The sequence below is a fragment of the Penaeus chinensis genome, chromosome 28 (genome assembly GCF_019202785.1).
Source record: "Penaeus chinensis breed Huanghai No. 1 chromosome 28, ASM1920278v2, whole genome shotgun sequence".
Classification (NCBI taxonomy): domain Eukaryota; kingdom Metazoa; phylum Arthropoda; class Malacostraca; order Decapoda; family Penaeidae; genus Penaeus; species Penaeus chinensis.
The window spans coordinates 4,379,477-4,381,976 of NC_061846.1; the positions used below are offsets into that span (position 1 = coordinate 4,379,477).

Consider the following 2,500-nt stretch of genomic DNA (forward strand, 5'->3'; position numbering starts at 1 on the left):
GTACTTTTATTTTTACTTTTTACGGTGGGGGGGGGGGGGGTGATTCCGGTTTTCTATGATGGTTCCACTGCGTTTTCTTTATCTAAATTCAAATATGTTACTTGTGTATCTATTTATATATCTATACTATCTATGTTCCTCTACTTCGAGTAAGATATTGGGATTTGAGATGAAGTTATTCACAGTTTTTCCTTTCTAAAAAATATATAATTAAATATCTTTAACAAAGACAAATCACTCTTTTTTTTTCTCTAAGCACATAACCATTCGATAAATTCAATCACAAACACCACTTCCCACGAGGCTACGCGAGAAAAAAAAAAAAAAACACATTTACAAACGCATCACTTAGCCCCGAGAGAGAAAAACCCGGGAACAGATGAGCATCGGGCCACAGTCCAACGCAAGACTGAGGAAGGGAGAGTCTGGGTTTTGGGAAGAAATGCATTCGACTCCTCCTCCATTTATATACCAAGGGAGACGCCGGGGAGCCTTGTTGCTACTCCCTGAAAGAATGGAGGGGAAAGGGAGGGGAAAGGGAGGGGAAAGGGGGAGAGGGAGATGAGAGTAAGATAAGGGAGAGGGGGGGGGGTGAAGGAGAGGAGTGGTAGCTGGGAAGGAGAGGGAGAGGGAAGGGTGAGGGAGGGGGAAGGGGAGAGGATTCATGGTGGCTAGAGGATTAACATGGAGCGCTGGTAGTAATAGTAGTGTGTGTGTGTGGACTAAGAGGGATGGAGGGAGGGAGGGAGGGAGGGAGGGAGGGAGGGAGGGAGGGAGGAAGGAGGAGGGAGAGGGAGAAGAAGGAGAGAGAGAGAGTGGGAGGGAGAGGGAGAGGGAGAGGGAGAGGGAGAGGGAGAGGGAGAGGGAGAGAGAGAGGGAGAGGGAGAGGGAGAGGGAGAGTGAGAGTGAGAGGGAGAGGGAGAAGGAGAGGGAGAGAGGGAGAAGGAGAGTGAGAGAGAGAGAGAGAGAGAGAGAGAGAGAGAGAGAGAGAGAGAGAGAGAGAGAGAGAGAGAGAGAGAGAGAGAGAGAGACGGAGATAGAGAGATGGGGACATATAGGGAGAGAAGGAAGGAGGGAGGGAGGGGGAGAAAAAGAGAAGGGGAGAGAGAGAGAGAGACGTAGACAGACATAGGCAGAGATAGAGACAGAGAAACCAGACAGAGACACACACGAGACAGACAAAGATACAAACACGAGACAGACAGTGACAGAGATCAAAAGTCAGACAAAGGAGCACAGAGAGAACTAAACACACAATAAGAACTACAAAAGGAAAAAAGTGGTCTACATTCCGCGACGTTGCATTGCAATAGTACCAACTTAAACGCCAGCAGTAAACGCCAAGGCAAACTAGGGCGTTGCATGACGGCCTGTCGTGTAATGCCTGGGGATAGGTCATGACGTGATGTGGAATATGAACTGATTTCAGGTCTCTCTCCCTCTCTCCCTCTCTTTGCCTCGATTTCTTTGTGTCGCTGCCTCTGTCTCTCTGGGTTTGGCTCTCTCCTACTCTCTTTCTCTCCTCTCCTCTTCTCTCTCTCTCTCTCTCTCTGTGTTTCTATCTATGACTGTTTCTGTTTCTCTCCTTTGCTCTCGAATTCTCTTTTCTCTTCCTTTCTCTCCCTTTCTCTCTCTCCCCTTCCCTTCTTCCTTCCTCTCTCCCTCTCTCTACAACGATCATACAACCTCGAATTCATATAAACTTTAAATGCTTTCAAGATGGCGACTCGGACCCCAAACACGTGGTCTGAGAACGTTCCGCCGGGCGCTCGTGGGTATTAGTCATGCTTGGAGCTGCTATCGACGCTAGCCTCTCCTCCAGGAAACCCGAGATAACCTGGTTTCTCCCCCTTCCCCCCAAAAATAAAACATATCCTGTCGCCATACAATCATCCCCCAGGTCACCCCCGCCCCCTCGCTCTGTATTAGGCCCAGCCTAGCCTCCACTCAAGTGTCGATTCCAGTTCTGTTACCTCGTGTTTATTTGCTTTATTTATACAAAGGATAGAAGCGTACCCCCCTATCATTGTTTCTAAAATTCTATTCAGGAGTCTCTATAAGATCATATAAGGAATTTCTTACGTCTTCTTCCTCTTGTTTTTACTTTAGCATTATGTTAACCCAGGAAGGAACATTTAAAGAAGTGGATGGACAAAATCCGTGTTATGTCACACCTGAATCAAACATGCTTAGCATTTCTCTCCCTCAGGTACACAGTTAAAATATATCGTCATCTCTATAAGTCGTGTTCTGATTTAAGTATGAGACTACAGTTTGGCCAGCCAGTGAATTATCAAGATGGGCATGAGGATAATTTATGTAACTTTATCTTACTTTTATGCACCCCTTTGTCAAAGTCAGAGTCTCTCTCTAACTCAGTTTCTCTCTGTCTTTCCATATTATTGTCTCTGTCTCTGCATTTGCATGTCTGTCTGTCTGTCTGTCTGTCTGTCTGTCTGTCTGTCTGTCTGTCTGTCTGTCTGTCTGTCTGTCTGTCTGT

The 2,500-nt window shown here is 46.6% G+C and overlaps 1 protein-coding gene across 5 annotated transcripts in view; it reads right to left on the reverse strand.

Moving 5' to 3' along the window:
• The window catches only part of LOC125040110 (transient receptor potential cation channel subfamily A member 1 homolog), a 93,050-nt gene that overhangs the window by 68,710 nt on the left and 21,840 nt on the right, over positions 1-2,500 (reverse strand). Inside the window, exon 1 of one of the 5 annotated variants that reach the window (XM_047634614.1) lies at positions 1-236. This exon is cut by the window's left edge and continues 175 nt beyond it. The exons of the other annotated variants lie outside the window; for them this stretch is intronic. The gene's annotated coding sequence lies outside the window, so the exon portion shown is untranslated. Of the gene's footprint in view, positions 237-2,500 lie in introns of those variants that run through there. 5 annotated transcript variants of the gene reach the window in all.